A 19,543-nucleotide genomic window follows, 5' to 3' on the forward strand; every position below is an offset into this window, starting at 1 on the left:
CTAAAACTGAATACATCTTTGCTTGCGAGTTAATCTCTCGAGCACAGTGATAAAGCACGACCTACACTCTTAACTTTCGCATTCTTCTTTTCTCTTTCCCTTGCATTCTGACTTAAGCATCGGAGTATTCCCACCGGGTAAATCCCCAGAAATCCTTCTTTCCCATCTTCTCCTCAGGTGTCGCCCGTTGCCAACAAAGAACCAATCAATAACCAGCTAAGAGTGCCCGAATCGTGCCACACCACTTGGGTAAGATATTAAGTACAACCAATTTGAACAAATCTTAATGGAAAAATAAAAATTACTTAAAATAACCTCTAAAATAAAATGCGACAAAACAACATGATTTCTGTAGAGGAGTATATGGAAGATTGTTATATGTAACCTGTATATTAGAGTTTTTTCATATGTGACCTATATAATCAATAGCCAGCTCCGGCTTTGTAACTTTGGGACTCTAGTTGCAAACTTCAAAGCACTTAGGCATTCAAACCCATAGGAAACAATAGTAAATTGACAACCGAGCTTCTCAAGGAACTTTCATGTCACAGCCATATTGAAGTCATCATAATCAGCTAATATAACTTGAAGGCCTCTGAATTCTGAAGGTAGGTGCTCTGATGATCCACCTGGTTCAAAGATGCCGCCTCCTATAGATGGTTGGAGTTGAAACTTAAGGATAAGTCTCATGCTTCGTGCAAAATCCTTATTGTTTGGAACTACCCAAATGTTCCTTTTCATCATCTGTATATTGGTTTCAAAATCAAGATAGTAAATTCTGAAATATAAGATGCAAAATTAATCACCAAGGCATACAAGTTGTTCAATGATGTATATATCTATCCATCAGTTATATATACTTCATTAGAGTTATCAATAGAAGCACGAACCAAGCCCAAGCACATAATCAAATATGAGCCACACATTAGAGTTATCAATGCAAGCAAATACAACCCATAAGAATGAAGATAATTTGGCAATACATATAGAAAAAGTAATAATTTGGCAAACCTTATTGGCCAATTGCCATCAGTAGACATGGCTATTCGTTTGAATATTAAGATAAAAGGATTTTATGGCTTGGCATATCCTGTTCAAGGTCGTAAACTCCTAATGACTTTCTGAGAAAATTTCTTAGAATATTAGTTGTCTTCTTAATAATTTTGAAAATAAAATGTTCATTTTTTTATCAGTGAAAATAAAATGTTTAATTGCAATCCCTTGAAGCCTCCGAATATGAACAATCTAGAATCCCAATATAGAGATGAATTATCATTGTGAGAGAAGAACATTAGTTCTATGTTTTCTACATGTTTTAAGAACAGTTTAGTACTAATTTCTTTTATCTGGGGTAATGCTACAACTTCCTCTGCATATTTGCAGATTATCTAAGACAATCCTTTTAATCATAGTGATAAAAGTAACTCATAATATAGACAAAAGATTCAGGTTTTACCTCCACAAGTTTTTTGCACATGCTGAAGCTAAGATCTTCCTCAATTCTCTCAGTGTTGTGTCTACTCCAGTGAGCTGATAGCAATCACATTGACAGTCCCATTTCTTGATTCTTCGTAATAGAAATAATATAGAATAAAGAAGAAATAGGTTATATATAAAGAGGTATTCTTTTAATAAAATCAATACAAAACTTTTATTGCCTCCTCTAACAAAATTTTTACCAGGCACCCATAAGCATACATAATATAAAGATGGTTAATCCAAACCTTACTTCTTATTTAAGGAACAAAATGGAAATTTCTTAGCTTATTTTCTGAAGGATCAATTCGATTAAATTACCAGATAAATAGACTGGCCACAATACTAATATACTGTACACACGCTTTCATGTACTGATCCAATTATAAGTTCAAGTGTGTGTGGAAGGCAAGAAAGGAACAAATCATAATGATTTTGCGTTTTGTAATTACAGATGAGGTTATGCTTACCAACAAGAAAAAAAGAAAGAAAAAGACTATATGATGATAGAACTGCTGCAAAAATTTTTGGATAATTTCATTAATGTACTTTTTTGGGTAAAACATAACCAAGAACCAAGATGTCAAATGACAGCTGAGGCAGAGACATATTCCCAAAACATGAATATCACTGACCTATTGATAGCTTCATAAAGAGGTAACAGTAAGGTCAGCTGAAACTATAGCTCGCTCATGTAGCTTAATGGTTCTATGGAGCTCCTTCAGATGTCCATAGTTCAGTAGCCTTATCAGACCTACCACATTTCAATGAAGCAATTAGTTGAATAGTAGTCTGGTAGGATAAGTTGAGGTGGTTGTGGTGGCTCTCAATCTTTTTGCGTGTAGTTTGGTTTGAAAAGATTTTGCTGGGACAGATGGAACTTGCAGTAGCAATGTTTTTGAATCGTCATTGATTCGGACAGTCGGACCGCTCAGCCCGGAAACCGTCCAAGCAACCAGTTCCATTTCACCCTTAATTCGTTCTTGGGTAAAAAACCGTTGACTTTGTCAGAAAACCACTAACTCAACAGTCAAACCGTCTACTCGTTTGACCCAGCCAGCAGTTCGCAATATAAAGATGCAGAGAGAACTCAATTTTGAGTAGGGATGACGATTTTCCCCATTTCCCCGATCCCCGTGGGAATCCACCCCGAATGGGGTGGGGATGGGGATGGGGAAATTTTCATCCCCGTTAGAGGGGATGGGGAGAGCACTCCCTGCCCCACGGGGACCCCGAACCCCGATCCCCACCCCGTGGGATCCCCACTAATATATATGTTATATATGTATGCATATGTTATATATGTATATATGTACACATACATCTATATATTAATATCTTTAAAAATATGGTTGAATATATTTGAATATTTTCTAATAGGATTACAAATTTTAATTATTTTATTTTTATTTTTTTAAATAAAATAAAAAATAAACATAAAATAGTTAATATTATAAAAAATCATGGGGAATGAGGATCCCCGCGGGGATGGGGATGGGGATAACCTTGTCCCCGTTAGTGGGGATGGGGACAGGGACAGGGTGGGGAGGTCCAGTTGCCATTCCTAGATCTGAGATTCAGTTTGAGACACGAACTCAGATTTGTGATCTGAGATTTGAGATTCGATAACTCAGATATGAGATCTAAGATCTGAGAACTCAGATCTCAGATTTGAGATCCAAGAACTCAGATATCAGATCTGCATCTGTTGCTGCCGCCTCACCGTCGCCATCGCCACTATCGTTGTCGGTGAGCATCGAATCCTCTTCCTCCTCTTCCTTCTTCCCTCCTCTCTTTCCTTCTTTATTTTTTTTCTTTCTCAGCCGACATCTCTTCTTTCTTACATGAGGTTTGCATATTAGGGCAAATCTCATATAAACATTTGCTCTAATATACAGACCGTCCGAACCATTCGACCCGGATGGTTAAACCGCTAACCCGAAAACCGGTAGCTAGAATGATTCCATTTCCGGGTTGATTTTTAAAACCTTGTGCAGTAGAGAAAGGTTGTGGGTTAATTAACTAATTGAGACACATCCTTCACACCTTGGGAGGATGCCAATATGACATTTTTTTTTTAATTTTCACATTAAAGACCTTTGTGGGTTAATTAACTTAAAGTCAAACTTGATTGTATGATCTTACATTTATTGTATAATTACTTATATACCGGAGGTGAATAAAAATAATTTTGTGATTTATTTAATCTTTAGAATAACATATATTCATAATATGATTATACTCAACCATCTATACAATCTACGACAGGATTTCAATTTCAATAAACCCTAGAACAATCTCACAAGGAACCAATTAATTGTACAAAAGAGTTGCCTCAACAAAATTAAGTAGAAAAAAGAAAACGGGCAAAATGTGTACCTCTATCTAAGAAAACTAAAAATCAAGATAGATGTTAAAATAAATAAAAAAGAAGAATGAAGAACCCAAATCACAAGAAATCTATATAAAACAACTTAAGTCAAGGAAGAAGGTAAAATCAAGAGGCGTCCATGGACACCAACCAAGCTCTAGAGTATAATTTACTCAAAAGAAAAAAAAAAAACACTTGGCTATTCTATAAATTCTAAACTATAATACCTGATACAAATCACATTCTCTTGCCGTTATAAATGGAAAATAAACCTTAGAAAAATGAAGACGAACCAAATCTGAAACAAAAACCTAAATAAGTGAGAATAAAAAAAGTAAGAAGTTGAGAGAGGATAGTTCACCAACTCAGCTGGTATTTTTCATTGGACTTAGTGCCACCCCTCTCCTGATCGTGATCGTCATGATGAATCGGTGGTGAAGAAACCCTTACAATAATAACTAGAAAGCACCTAGAACTGGAACGGGCTCTGCAACCAACAAAGGCAGAATACAATCAATTACTGGATCTGGATAGGGAATTTTGACTTTTATCGCACCCTAATATCTACCTTCATCATTAAAATTACTAACAACAACACCAGCAGTAATTAAGATCCTAATCCAAACTGAAATCAATCGGCTCCATTTCATACAAACCCTCTCCCAACACAAATCCTTATGCAACCGAAACACTGAATCAAAGGATGTAGGGCATAAACTGATCCTGAGTTTAATTATGAATTACCTTAGGCAGGACTATTTGCCTCTTTTGTGCGGAAAGATTACATAAAGAATAAACTTTGATAGTTGGGGTGAGGAAGTAGTAAATTAATAGGCTTAAAGGGTAAGCCTACTGCTTATTGCAGGTCAGAAAGTTTAAAAGAAGGAATGGTCAAGTAATGTTTGCGTTTTCTCCATAATGAAAGACAGTCATTTTAACCCTACAAACAAATCGAACACCAAAATTCTGAGCCTCAAGGCAAACCCTGCAAATGATGAAGCGAAATGCAAAAGCCAGGTCAATGGGAAAAAAATTAGAAGAGGCAGATTTATGTAATGTCCATGACCATTCCAGATAATAGTAGAAGTTATATAAATATCAGTTAAACTTGAGTGCCGGAACAAATAATGCATGGGAGCCAACCATTGAAACATAAGAAAACAATGGTGGCAATGGAGAACAAAACATAATTCACAAATCACAATAGAACTAAGCACAACACTTTCGGACCAATAACAGGTACCTATAGAATGTGACAGAGTACAAAAGCAATTTACTAAGGAGGTCAGAACTTGAAGATGAAGGGAAAAGGCTCCATTTTATAAACATAAATCCCAAAAAAGCAATTTTTCTAGCAAAAAGTGTTGGATTTTAATCTCATAAGAGATTAAATCCAATAGGTTTGATTGGTCAATTATATGAGAAATTGCACCTGCTTGATTGAAAAATTAGTTTTTTTTTTTCTTACAAAACCTAATTTTGAATTTATCCCACATTGGAAAATTATAAGCTTTGTTTTCGGTATTTTAATAGGAACCGATTTACACTCCTTGAAAATAGTAGAGGAGAGTATAGGGGTTTGATACCGTGCAACGTGCATGGATTTGCTCAAAAGGAATTCGAATTTTCACTTCAAAAAATTGTAGTCAGCTTAAACATAATCCCAAAACAGCGGAAGAATACACTGAATCAGCACATAGAAATTCATCAAAGCTTCAAAAACACATAAAAATCCTAGGTAACCCGATCCACCAAACTCCAAATTAACATTGCAACAAATTAACAGCCGAAATCGAAACGAATACAGAAAAATAGAGATGAAGTAAAATTGCTTACGCGCATCAATCGCAGAGCTTAGCGTATTCTCCATTCCGAAACCGTCATCCCTTCCTCAGCCTCTCCGATTATCCGAAGCTATAAAGTCTCTGTAAGTTTGTGACGTTCCAGGCGTATGGGAGAGAAATCTAACCCTGTCCAAAAAAATAAAAAATCTAAACTCACGGCATTGAAGATAACAGCCAGATTGAAGAGAGCTATATCTCTACAACTCACGACATAAAAAATAAACAATCAGACAGGAAAAAAATGCAAAGAAAGAACCACTAGCACGTACCTACCGCGACCACTCCGACCTTTCAAAATCACCAAAAATAAAACCAGCAATAGATAGATATACGAGGCGGATAAACGTAGTACCTAAGAAACACACATACTCGTAGCAAACAAAAAACAAGATTTCAACAAAAAAAGCCACCTTCAGATCTTTTCCCTTCTCTTTCTTTGCCAAGCCAAGTATTAATTTCGCCAAACTGATTGATTTTGACGATTTCGCCGCCTCCCGACTCATACAATTGTGTAACGTAAAACTAAATAGAACCCCTCCTCCGTCGTCTGATAAACCCAAACCAAAAAACAGAGCAGAGGAGGGGAAAGCGGTTTTGGGTTCTGGGTTTGTTTCGCAGCTCATGGGAGAGAGATGATTCAAAAATATCAACTCTCTCACTGGTCTTTCCATAGAGAGAAGTGGTCAGAGAAGAACGGGATAGACTAGTGACAATTGTTTCAATTGTTTCTCATGCATATGCATGAAAATGCATGAGAAAAATATTCACACTTGTTTTTCATGCAATAAAAAAAAAAAAATACTTTTTTCTGAGATTTTAATTAATATGTATAAGTTATCCCAGTAAACAGAAATTTGAACCAGAGAGATAATAGAGAAAGAAAAATAAAAAGGAGAAACAGAGATCGAACTGTGTTCAGCTCACCTGCGTAGAATGATAAGCATACGACCGGTCACAGGTAGACAAAATACAGAGAATACTGATCTCAGTTATATATGCATACTCTCATGCATAAAACGATTTAAACGATCGCACCGCAAGTCTAGCCCGTCTAGAGGCGCTTCTCTGTAACTTAGCAACAAACCCATATCTCGAAACCCCGACCTCCCTACTCTGGGACCTCTTGCAATCATCAACTTCATCTTCTTCTACTCTCACGTCCACTTCAAAAACTACAGGCGAAACTCGAATCCTCTTACCCCTCCTACCAATTTTCTTTGATTCATGGGTGAGGGCAGTACTGGCTTTAACGGCCAATGCTGCCATGTCGGAAGCCATCAGGCGGTACTGCATCCGGGTGAGGGGGAGGACGAAGTAGAGCTGTCCAGGCTGGAGTTGCTGGGCGGGGTGCAAGGGTGGAATAAGGCTCTCGTAGAAAAGCTAGTCGGAGTTGCAGATGAAGCACAGCGACGTCTCCATTTCGAGGGCCTGGGATAGTGGGATACCGTAACGGGGATGTGTACTCGCGGAGCTTGCCTCGGCGGAGATGACTTTGACTGTTGGGGAAGCAGAGGAATTGCTGGATTCGGAGGAAAAGCAGGAGCCCATCTTCGAGACGGATAGACAGTAAGTGTTTGGGAAAATTCCTGTGAAAGCCAAAAGATAGTGAAGGAGAGGGTAGGAGTTTTTGATAAGCGAGGACCGAGGACGAGGAGAGGTGGTCTGAACTCTGGACTCAGATGGGAGGGTTTAAAAGGGGAGGAGACGAGGAGGGAAGGTGGGGACTTGCTTCGGCAGCGAAGCCGTCATAAACTGAACATGATCAGGGGGTTTGATTTGATGGTATTTGTTTTTGACGTGGTAATCGTCAAATTCTATGATTAAAAGCGGTGAATGATCAGGAGTTGAAACCATGAATTGTTGCGTCGGCATGCGTAGAGGCCTCGACCCACGCCAGCTGGCCTCACCATCTGGGGCTCTGGTGTTGCTCGAATGCGACGATTAAGTCTCAGTAATAAACAATAACACAGAAAATACAATAAAGATGACACACAAAGGCAACTTGTAAATAAATGACAAGCATAAATACATAATTCAGTATACGTTAAACTTTTGGGAAGGTATACATTAAAAAGATAAAAAATCATATTAGGTACACACTTGGACATTGAAGTAAGGGTTGTAGACACGACGGATGGCCCTTGATGGTGTGGCGAAGAAAACAGTTGTAACAATCTAGCATAAGTCCCTACTCTTCAATGGCAATGGCTACACCGTCGTCTTTCTCTACTGTATCTGCTGATATCCGAACAGCAATGGAGATATCAACTCTAGCCCAAGACATACGTTTCATCAAGTCTTAGAGAAGAAAAGCGGTGCATGATGAAGAGTTGAAACCAGGAATTGTTACGTCGGCATGCGCAGAGGCTTGCCCAGCTCGCCTCACCATCTGGGGTAAGTCCCTGCTCTTCAATGGCAATGGCTACACAGTATATAATGATTTGGATGATAGATTGGTTTTTCGAGCCAATAATTATGTGTGATGGGAGGGAAGATGAATAGTATTATTCTGGTCCCAATAGTTATTAATATTGACATTGTTTTAATCAGTAAATATGCGCATCAGGATGAAAATTCGTAGAAAAATCTGGTTAGACGATTTATAAATAGACTGTATTACTTAGTGGGGCACTCATGCTTTTGCTAATCACTAGTGAGGATGTCTTTCGTGTTCCTCCTGGTTATAATTCACCTCAACAGGTGTTTTTTCTCTTTTTTTATTTTTTTATCCTATAACATCTGTTGAAACTTGTTTATCTCATTGGTTTGGTTTGGTTTGTGGTTTGACCCTTCTTCCTTTGTGATAAGAAAACAATTTCTGTATTCAGTAAAATGCAAATACATCAACATTTAAAATTAAAAATCGATTGATGTGATGCCTCCAATATATTGCAGATGATTGCTTCGAATCTATTGCAAATGATTGCTCTTTTGTGAGGGGGCTCGAGAGGTGGCCGTATATGAGAAATCCTTTGTGGTGATCCAAAGTGAAATGATTGCTTCCAATTCTTGGCATGTTAACTGGTGCTTCGTATATATGGGCCCTACATATATATAAGTTGCACGAGTATAGATGTGCAACCCTAGCTACATGATCAATCACAAGAGAACGGGACAATATTCTACATACGTGTGGGTGTGGAACCATGGATTTCACATGAACACACTTTTGTTGGCATGCAACAATAGTCCTGTTTGATCCAAGTAACCCTTTGTGCTTTGTTTAATATTTATTCTTTTAAGCTGATGGTTTATTTCAAGGCTTAAAATATTGACACGTGGGATATGCTTAATATGGGGTGTATTATATAGGAAAGAAACCATCTATCAATGATCTTTTAAATTCATTGAGTTATTTATGGAGCGTTGTAAAATATGAATGTTTTTATTTTCATTTGTTTTTGGAATTAACATCAGCCAAAAAAACAAAACATGTTTTGAATTTTGTTTTTTGATTTTCTTCCAATTTTTGGAATCAACAACAGAATGTTATTTTTTAAAGAAAAAACAAATCTTCTTGTCCAATTCTCGGTAGTGTAAGAACTGAGGTCACTGTCAGATAATTCTTACCAGTTAGGCGGAGTCGAGGTGAAAGGATGAAGTCGTGTAATGAGATTTGAAACCAAGAAAAAGTCAGAGGTCCGAGGAGTTATCGCTGGATAAATATTCTGACGCTCAAGTCAATAAAAAGCAGTGGGCGGGCAGGCCAAACAGTTAGAGAATGGTGGTTGTCCGGGTAGAGTAACAATATAAGAGTCAAAACTCGGATCCCTTACCTTGATTAGGAGGTGCCTTTTTATAGTCAATGATCCATGTCCTAGTCGGGTAAGGCTTTCAATGTTGTCAAGATGAGATTAACCGTCGAAGTTTTCGAGATAAGACCTAATCCCCAGCAGAATTGTCCCTATCCGCTCTCCTATCTTGGTCACGCTTATCCACATGACATGGTGTTGACGTGGCTGAAAAGATAGGTTGGGCCGCGGAAGTGATACAACACTGATGTGGCCGAAGAGATAGTGCGACCACATGGCATCCAAAGCCAACTCAATCATAACCTAAACAGAAATTATATGATTTATGCATCATCATATTAAATATGATTTCGATTTATTTTTGTAACTAACAATTCAAGCACTGTAGTATACGTGTGTGTGTGCAAGTAAATATTACTCCATATGTGATACAGTATGCAAATTCAAAATTGACATAATGCTGAGATCAGACCTGCTCCTCACACATGTGAGGCGTGCTTTATGACGAGTACATCCGACTATGGGTTAAACAACACTTAAATCAACCCGAAAAACTTAAAAAACACATGAATTTAAATTTGATACAACTATATATAATTAATATTATATGATCAAAATGTAATGCAATCTCCTTTTAATATGGGAAGAAATATATTTAGTATAAAAGATAGATAGTCAAATAGGTATAAATAAGTGGCGTCAAGAAAATATAGGTATAAATATGCATTTTTTGCTTCTTTGATGATTCCCCACTTAAAATTGTTGTCTTTATTTCCTTTTATGTGATTACTAGCGGAGTGGCCATACCACGCAGGGGCTGATAAGAATACAACAACACATTTAATAATTTTATTTTTAGGTAGATTTAATGTTAATTAATTGAATAAATGAAGCAAATTAATTTAATGTTTTTTAATTAGTTAAATTAACTAATTAATTAATTATGATAAATCAATTAATTATTGATTTAGTTAATATAATTAAATATTTAAATTATATTAATTACTTAAATTTTAAAACAAACAATTTTAAAATTACAAATAATAGCTTTACAATTGATGTAACCGGTTCTGGTCATGTACCAATTTTTATGATGTATCAATTTTTTTTGGTTAAGTGCCTCGTCATTTGGCCTTCATAAGACGCCAGACTGCTTGTAAGTGCCGAGCTGCCCTTAAGTGGTGAGCTACCTAATTGTCAAGAAGTTGCACTTAGTTGGCATGAGGTGTCAGGTGTCATATTTTCACTAGAGGGCCAAATCCGCCCTCATCATTTACCCCCCACTCTCGAGCTAAGAGTAACTTGGCAAAGAGAGTAGATTTCTCCTTTTGGCCCGTAAGTCGACAAGCTAGTAACCGCTGATCCAATTTCTTAGGCTCTAGGAGCTGCTTGTATGTGGCGAGCTGCCTGCAAGTGGCGAGCTACCTGCAAGGTGAGGAGGTTTCCGCCAGTTCAGTAGTATAGCCCTTAGGCTCTAGGGGCAACTTATAGTTCACTTTTGCTAATTTATGATGAGGAAGCGACTGGGTATTTAGCAATAATGTGGCCCGTAGCGACTCGTAGTCTACTCTTCTTGACTTTGCCCATGCCGAAGAGGCGATTGGGTCTTAAGTAGTATTGTGGCCCGTAGGCTTTGGGAGCAACTTGTAGTCCACTCTTCTTTGACTTTGCCCGTGTCGAAGAGGCAACTGGGTCTTAAGCAGTAATGTGGCCTGTAGGCTTTGGGAGCGACTCGTAGTCCACTCCTTTTTGACTTTGCTTGTGCCTAAGAGGCGACTGGGTCTTAAGTAGTAATGTGGCCCGTAGGCTTTGGGAGAGACTCATAGTCCACTCTTTTTTTACTTTGCCCATGCCGAAGAGGCGACTGGGTCTTAAGCAGTAATGTGGCCCGTAGGCTTTGCCTATGAAGTGCCGAGCTGACCAGGTGGTGAGCTACCCGTGATTGTGTTGCATCAGCCTCGTAATGTCGGTCACCCACTCCTACAAGAAGCTACTAGGAGCTCGACCTTCGGGGGCAACACTACTAACTTTAGGTCACCAGCTCACACGGTAGCCTTGGAAGGCTCAACCAGCAAGGGTGCCTATGTAGTATGTTGGCCGCCAACTCCCACGGAAGCCATGGAGAGCTCATCTTTGTAGAGGGGACCTTGTGGAGAGGACTGATGAGGTTTTATCTGAATTGAAAGTTGGTAGAGCTACTTAGTCTGCTGGCTCCCTGCATAGTCTTTGAGTTCATAAAAGATGTAAACTATAAAGCGAGAGCTTCAATTTCTAAAAAATGAGGACTTAGCTTTTTGGGAGAATATGACTTAGCGCCGGTAGGATGAGAACTTAACTTTTGTAGGATGAAAACTTAGATTTTGTAGGATGAGAACTTAGCTTTTTGTAGCGTGTTCCACAAATGACGCCAATTGATGTAATCGGTTTTGGTCACGTACCAATTTTTGTGATGTATCAATTTTTTTTTTGCTAAGTGCCTCATCATTTGGCCTGCTCCCCAGAGAGGATGGTGGAGCTCCCTGGTGGTGAGCTACCTGGTGACGAGCTCCCTGGTGGTGAGCTACCTGGTGATGAGCTCCCTGGTGGTGAGTTGCCTGGTGACGAACTCCCTAGTGGTGAGCAACTTGGTGACGAGCTCCCTGGTGGTGAGTTGCCTGGTGACGAGCTCCCTGGTGGTGCGCTACTTGGTGACGAGCTCCTTGGTGGTGAGCTGCCTGGTGACGAGCTACCTGGTGGTGAGCTACCTTGGTGGACTTTTCATTTGACCTGCTCCTAGGCGGCTTGTAACTCAGGGGATGGTGGAGCTCCTTGGTGTAGCGCAACCCGACTGCCCTCTGCATGAGGTGATCTCCTCTCCTTTGTAGGCGGCGAGAGCTGAGGCTCCTACGAGAACTGAATCAGAGGACCTGGAGGTATTTTCCCAGTGGGGACTCTCCGATGCCTAAGTTAGCATTCTAATTGTAGGGAGCTTGGAGAGAAATGAGGGAGCTAGAGAGCATGGATTACCTCCATTTTTCCATTTTTTTCCCTTGTCATTGGGGGTCAGAGTCCTTATATAGCGGTGTCTAGTCAAATCAGGCGTAACCGCCTCTATCAAGTTAGGCTTAACTGCCTCTATCTCTCTGCCACAGCCGTTACTGCCAGAGCTGAGGCGGCGGGTGTGGGCAGCTGTTGCACGGTACTACTCTACCAGGCAAGGGATAGCTCTCAAGGCTAGTAGGCACAGCGCCGCCTGGCAAGAGACGTGGGCGCAGGTCTTCGGATCTATCAGGTACAATCGTCGGGCAGGAGATCTTCCTGCGATACGCCGAGCTGCCCCTAAGTGGCGAGCTACCTATGTCGAGCTTCCTATAAGTGCCGAGCTTTTCATAAGATGCCAGGTTGCCTGTAAGTGGCCAGCTGCCTATGCCGAGCTGCCCCTAAGTGGTGAGCTACCTATGTCGAGCTACCCCTAAGTGGCGAGCTACCTATGCCGATCTACTCCTAAGTGGCGAGCTACCTATGCCAAGCTACCCCTAAGTGGAGAGCTCTTCGTAAGACACCAGGCTGCCTGTAGGCACCGAGCTGCCCCTAAGTGGCGAGCTCTTCGTAAGACGCCAGGCTGCTTGTAAGTGCCGAGCTACCCCTAAGTGGCGAGCTCTTCATAAGACGCCAGGCTACCTGTAAGTGTCGAGCTACCCCTAAGTGGCGAGCTACCTAGTTGTCAAGAAGCTACACTTAATTAGCATGAGGTACCAGGTGTCATATTTTCACTGGAGGGCCAAATCCGCCCTCATCAATAATAATTAATAAAATCTTAAAAAATACATTTAACTAAGACATTTTAACAAGTGTATATTATTAGAGGAGTTGGGGGAATTGGGGGAGGATGGGAGAAAGTTGTGGAATTCTTGGAGAGAGAGATTGAGAGAAGAGGAAATGTTTTAAAATATTAGTTTGCTTTCATTCCATGGGTTTCATTTGAGATGTAAGAGGTGTAGATGAAAAGGCCTAGCTTGGCCCAAAATTTGTAGGCTCCGTCCTAAGTTTTGTCTTTACACTTGGTCTGGGCTTGACCCTACAAATTTTTAGCTCAAGCTTTGGCCCAATACTGTAGCCCATCCCGAGCTCACATTAGACTCGTAAAATTCCAATTCAATGTATATAATTTTAGACGAGCCCAAATTAATTTGTGACTGGGTGCAACCGGCTCCGACCCGATAAGAATTGGAACAATATACCATGAACCAAAACCGAACTGACCCAATCGGTTAGGGCCCATCAAATTCAACCTGACCAATTTACCATCAAATTCAACACTATTAATTGTAGATTCAATTCGAAGATCCGATTAGATATGACAAAACATGGGTCTGAATTTGAATCCGATGAGGAAGTTGGACTTTCAAATTTGATCCAATCCGATTTGATTAATAAAATTAAAATAAAACAATTTAAATAAAGAAAAATAAAACTACAAGTATATTTTCAACTATTTTCATCATATATACATGCTTTTTATAAAAAAAAAATAAATAATATAACAAATTTACAAAACTGCAATATAAAAATAATATATTTGTAATTCATGAATGGGTGGAATAGGCTATGACCCGATAAGAATTAGAACAATATATCAAAAGCCGAATCCGAATTGACCCAATTGGTTTAGGCGCATCAGGTCCAACCCAATTGATAGCATTCTTTTATTTATATGAAAATTTAATGCCATATGCATAACTAAAAAAAAAGAAACAATGATTGCTTTTGATGACACTTTTGTAATTAATAGAAAATTCAAGGAGATAAATAAATGACACCTTTGTAATTAGTAGAAAATTTAAGGAATTAAATAGTGGCACTTTTGTAATTAACAAATGGTAATGAATATCGCACATTGGTTTTTACTTGAGAATTAAAGAAAAATAGTGGTTCAATAAGGTGAGATTGAGTTTTTACACATGCATATCCCATTAGATTTTATATGTTGATTTTTACATTTAACATTGGGATTTACATTTTGTTTTTACACATCCATCTTACATTGAGTTTTAGATATTGATTTTTATTTAGGGCTTTTACATTTAAAGGTTCTTTACGTGCATCATTTCATATATATAGTGTTATGCGTTTCAAAGGTTCACATAACTCAAGGAGATCATGAGGGGAAGGGAGTGATACGGGTGTAACTTTGATGGGCCCAGCCCAAGTTCGAATTGGTCCAATCTGGAATTTTATATGGGCTGGGCTTGGGCCCAAGAAATCAGATTTTTTAATTTTTTTGGGTCAGGCCCTTAGGTAGTTCAAATTCGGTCTAATTCTACACATTTGTATATATATATATATATATATATATGTATGATTTTAGAGTGAATTCATTGACTAACCTGAGCCCAACCCGAATGCATCAAAATACAGCACAGGCTGGGTTCGGATTGAGAAAATCGGACTTGACATCGGCTCGGACTTAAGCCCAAATTTTGGAGTCGGGCCTGGGTTGATTATAAACCCGGACCAACCCGCCCGACTTGCACCCCGAGTGATTATCTCTTGGGTCAGTCAAGATGAACCTGGCTCAAGCACCGTGCTTTACTGAAGCGAAAATGGCAAGCACAGGTACCTTGCAAAGGGCGAGGTTTTGACCTACAAATTCTACAATTACACTTCAGGGTATATCCATCATTGCACAATTAACCATTTCTATCTTCTTGAAGGTGGGTGTTTCATTAACCATTTCTATCTTCTTGTCTCGTAGGAATCACTGGTCCGATGTTCCTCAATTCGTAGGAAGCACAAGTACCACCGTGCGGCAGTTCTAGTTCAGATCTCCTCCAAAAGTTGGCCCAGATGTTCCATATACTTTTGGTCTTATAGGTAGCACTTTGCTTCACTTTTTTCCACCTCTCTTTTAACCATGTTGGTTTAGTTTAAGAAAACATTTGTTTTTTTGGGTAAAGAAAATTCATTAAATAAATCAAACAAGAAACAACAACCGGTCCAACAGAAAATAGCACCCCAACAAATTAAAATAGAAAATTGAACTGCAGGAATTGATCTGTAATGTAGGATTGGTTATCTATGATTATTTTTGTTGATTTGATATCACACGTAGAGACAGAAAATATCATGGCACTGCACAAGAGCTGTCATCTTATGGGGCATTGGGGGGAAAGGAATACAAGGATCTTAAAAGATGAACTTGACATTAGCTCTATTGATTTGTAATGGTGAAAATTGTTCATTGGGCATTGGCATGTGAGGAGTTCAAAGGCATCACACCGATACCAATATTAAGAGAGGTTGGAAAATAGTGGCAGCATTTCGACCTAGGGCTCCAAGCAGACAAGAGGAGGAGGGAGCTCATGGAGAAGGGAATTAAAGCTAAACTTCAATTGCCAGGAGCAATGGCCATTGGAGGGATAGTTGAGATCATGGTTGTAAAAGCCTTCTTAGCTATTCAGGTCCAATTAGTTTTGGTATCTCCTTGAAGGCTGAAATATTGGCACTATTACCAGGGTTGAAGCTAGCTTGTGATTTCACATGGGTGGACAAAAATCATAGTTGAAGGAGATTGCCAAGTCATATTAAGCTGGTTGAGATATAGGAGGAAATATCCTGCAGATGTAGAACTTCGATCAGACAAGTGCAGACTTTAGAAGACAAATCAAACGGTTCATTCCGCAGTTTACAAATGCCCTGGTAGATGCATTAGGTAAGTCAGGGGTCATTAGGGAATGCTTAGTTTGGGGAACACCAGGCATGAGATTTTCGTTGTAATATCTGTTACTGATATTTCTTTATAATTGTATTATCTCTTCTTTCCCTACTGTTCAGTTTTTTGGGATGTAGGGTTGTTGGTATGAAATTATTTTCTGTTGATTATCAAAATAACATGAATATTTTTGGTGATTTATTTGCTTATACTTGCATAGCATCTTGTTTGGTTATATTTGTAAGAACATTCCCCAAGCATACACTCTCACCCCATCCTGCTCTCTGATTATGCATCTTTAGCATTTTTCATATCTTCTTAACTTTCAGGTATCATTTGTGTAGGGGATCTTGGTCAGACTTTTGGTTCAAATAGGACATTGACTCATTATGAATCGAACCCAAATGAAAGGGCAAACACTATTGTTTGTTGGTGATCTCTCTTATGCTGATATGTGTCCATTTCATGACAATGTCAGATGGGATACATGGGGCAGGTTTGTTGAGAGAAGTGCTGCTTATCAACCTTGGATATGGACTACAGGGAATCATGACATTGATTTTGATACTGAAATTGTAGGTACTTTAAGTATATCTAAATCATTGCAAAAAATGAGTATGGTTAACAAATGTTATCTCCTAAGATCTAGATTTAGATTAGAGCACTTCTTCTGTTCTAATGTTAATGTAATGTAGTAGTAGATTTGATAATCATGTAAAGAAATTAAATGAGAAATACATATGTAGCAAAGTCCTGAATCACAGCTGAGACCTAGATGGCCATAAAATAAGAGGTCAAATTCATTTGTCTAAATAATTTCTTTTATTTCTTTCAGTAAATAAGGATGCTTAAGGAACTCAATTTCTATGATTTTACCTTAATATTTATCTGCTCTGGATCAGTCAAAAAAAGGAAATGAAACTTTTCTGCTCCGAGTTTTATTAAATTAGGTTATCAAGGCTGCTGTACCATTCAAGGTGATTTGATCAATACATTCTATTAGGATCTCAATTCTGAGATTGACTAGGTTAAATCAATTAATGTTTAACAATTACAAAACCAATTGGGTTTTTATTTATTTGCAAAGTGGTCAACCAATATTACATAGGGGGTGTATTGAAACTTCTGTAAACCAATTAATTATGAGATGAGGGAATGTTTCTTTTCTTTGAAACCATCTTTTTACCTCATCTCTAGTTGAAAGGCTTATTTACCTTACATCTTATTAGCACAAGTGATCATTTCTCTAATAGAACTAAGCAATAATATAGAATCATGCTTATGCACGAGCATTTTTCCCTGGGGAGAGTGAGAACTTCGGAATCTATACTACTGACCCCAAAACTCTATAATCCTTGCATCATTCTGCCCGTTCTTTATGTACGTATGAGCTAATTTGCAATTTGGGCTAATTTTGGATGTAGTGTAACTTTAATTTCATGGAACTTGAACAGTTTAAACTAAGAAAATGGTGGTGGCTTTGTTGCAGGGTGAAGCAGTACCTTTTAAGCTCATGTGCCATATAGAGAGAGCATCACAAAGTACTGCTCCACTTTGGTACTTAATTAAGCATGCTTCAGCATACATTATTGTCCTATCTTCATATTCGGCATATGGTAAGGATAAAATATGTTCACTACTAGAATTTGATTAATATGAATAGCATGCTGAAGAAATATTTGCAACAGAGCGTAAGTTTCTTTATGTTGCTTTGGCACTGTCTAAGCAATATCCTGGATAAGAAGTCCTGAAAAAAAGTAGTGATTAGCTTTTGTTGGATGTGCTTTGTATGGAGATATTTCCTGATGAGGCCTAGCCCTCCACTTTCAGGAAAATTTACTCCTCAATATCAATGGCTTACATAGGAGCTTCCCAAAGTAAATAGGAGTGAGACGCCCTGCTTAATTGTTCTTATGTATTCACCATGGTATAACAGCTATGACCTTTCACTATATGGAAGGGGAAAGCATGAGAGTAGTGTTTGAGCCATGGTTTGTACAATACAAAGTTGATGTTGTATCTTCTGGTGATGTCCATGCCTATGAATGATCTTTAAGTTCACACTCTCTCACACTGATCTGTATATATTTCAACATGTCAGCTCCTTATTGTTAACTAGTAACTGCCTTATCCATGTCTTTTTCATGATAGTAGTCAAATTTCCTGGGCGATCTTGGAAATTGAAATCATAATATGAGCTTTCTGGTCTGTTGTGCTATTAGTTTTGAGCTATCTTGGATTCTTATGCCTTTGTACTTCTCTCTATATTTGGTTTCTTCTAAATCCCGCATAGCCATTATCTAGATCGTAAATACAATTGAAAGTCTTCCTTTCTAGTGGATAAAACAAAAGTATTTTTGTGTATGAACGACTTTTTTAATCCATGCCGATTAGCAGACATGATTAAAATTTGTCACTAACCATGGCTTCTTCTGTATGAACATACTGAACAAGTTCAAATTTGTAAACTTTATTTAGGTAACTTGGAGCCAATACCTTTCAATGTTCTATAGATTGGGTAATTGCAATAACTACTGAAACTTAGCACCACTGGTTCTTCGGTTGTACATACATTGGCTATCTCTTGCTACAAGTTTTCCTTTCATCAGGAATAGAGGAGAATGGTTTGATGAATCATACTGTAGATTAACACATAACATGCATTAATGTTGCAGGAACGTATATCAAACATTGCATACAACATTATAAATGGCAAGTGTACTCTCTGTGTGTGTGTGCACCACTGCATGCTTATTTCTGCTTTTTGTTGATTTCCAGCATGTCGGAACCACAACCAGAGTATTCAGCATACCGCGAGGCCAGTTTTGGTCATGCCATCTTCGATATAAAAAACCGGACACATTTATATCTGGCACCGTAATTCTCTATGGTTTTTCAACAGGTACTGATACCCTGTGGATGAAATCAAAGCTGCGTCCACTACAAGAAAAATGGGTTTTAGTGACTGATGTATAATGATGTCCATCACTATAAATACTTCTATAGTGACGAATTTAACATTCCGTCACCAAAATATGTTATTTAGTGACAAAGAGATTTTCCGTCACTATAAAGATATTATAGTAACGGATAGTTAAAGCTCCGGAGAAGGCAATTCCTTTCTTTGTTATTACAATCCCTTGAATAAATACCCCAACTACAATATATTGGTTTTGGTTGTCACACCTCTTTGTATTTCACTATTTTCATCTAATTATTCTCTGTAACAACATATTTTCTTTTACTCAGCACATAATGTCATTTGTAGCCTCCATTGAATCAGTGGCTTCTTGGCCTTAGAACAAATTAGCTGATTACCAAATTCTGTATTGCCAGTCTCTGGTGCACTGAACAAATTCTTGTTCAGCAGTACTAATTTTGGTAATACTATTACAGGAACAATCTTCCC

General features: G+C 38.4%; 1 long non-coding RNA gene and 1 pseudogene across 6 annotated transcripts; one reads left to right on the forward strand and one right to left on the reverse strand.

The window, feature by feature from the left end:
- Positions 1 to 362: 362 nt before the first annotated feature.
- On the reverse strand, positions 363 to 7,357 carry LOC148876344 (uncharacterized). Of its 5 annotated transcripts, none has more exons than XR_016105847.1 (5): positions 6,616 to 7,357; positions 5,684 to 5,817; positions 4,075 to 4,334; positions 1,457 to 1,567; positions 363 to 744 (listed from the first exon to the last, which is right to left on the reverse strand). It is a non-coding gene; the product is annotated as an uncharacterized LOC148876344 (long non-coding RNA). The 5 variants fall into 5 exon arrangements; XR_016105846.1 differs by having other exon boundaries at positions 4,209 to 4,334; positions 6,616 to 7,355; XR_016105849.1 differs by lacking the exon at positions 6,616 to 7,357 and adding an exon at positions 6,102 to 6,360.
- Positions 7,358 to 7,895: 538 nt separating this feature from the next.
- LOC148876345 (purple acid phosphatase 2-like) lies at positions 7,896 to 19,317 on the forward strand (annotated as a pseudogene). Its single transcript, XR_016106464.1, has 5 exons — positions 7,896 to 7,987; positions 15,247 to 15,296; positions 16,479 to 16,709; positions 17,624 to 17,750; positions 18,810 to 19,317. The product of XR_016106464.1 is annotated as a purple acid phosphatase 2-like (transcript).
- Positions 19,318 to 19,543: the final 226 nt, after the last annotated feature.

This window comes from Nelumbo lutea, chromosome 1 (assembly GCF_056320005.1).
Source record: "Nelumbo lutea isolate HS-2025 chromosome 1, American lotus-T2T, whole genome shotgun sequence".
In the NCBI taxonomy this organism is placed as follows: Eukaryota; Viridiplantae; Streptophyta; class Magnoliopsida; order Proteales; family Nelumbonaceae; genus Nelumbo; species Nelumbo lutea.